A 270-nucleotide genomic window follows, 5' to 3' on the forward strand; every position below is an offset into this window, starting at 1 on the left:
GTCGCTCTGTCCCACCGGCTCCGTTGGGCTCCTTCCTCCCGCCAGCTCCACCTTGGTCCTCAGTCGCTTCGGCTCCGCCGCGGATCTCTGGATCTCCACCTCCGCCTCGGTCGCCAGAGCCCTCGGCTCCAACCTGGCCCCCCGGATCCTCGGCATCGCCCTGGCTCGTTGGCTCTCCGTCTCCACCTCGGGCTCCTCCGTCACCTGCTCCGCCGCCGTTGGTCGGCCCCCTGGAGTCGGCGGCCATTCCTCCTCCATGGCTCCTCCCTC

This window comes from Sinocyclocheilus anshuiensis, unplaced genomic scaffold (genome assembly GCF_001515605.1).
Source record: "Sinocyclocheilus anshuiensis isolate Anshui unplaced genomic scaffold, SAMN03320099.WGS_v1.1 scaffold2300, whole genome shotgun sequence".
Classification (NCBI taxonomy): domain Eukaryota; kingdom Metazoa; phylum Chordata; class Actinopteri; order Cypriniformes; family Cyprinidae; genus Sinocyclocheilus; species Sinocyclocheilus anshuiensis.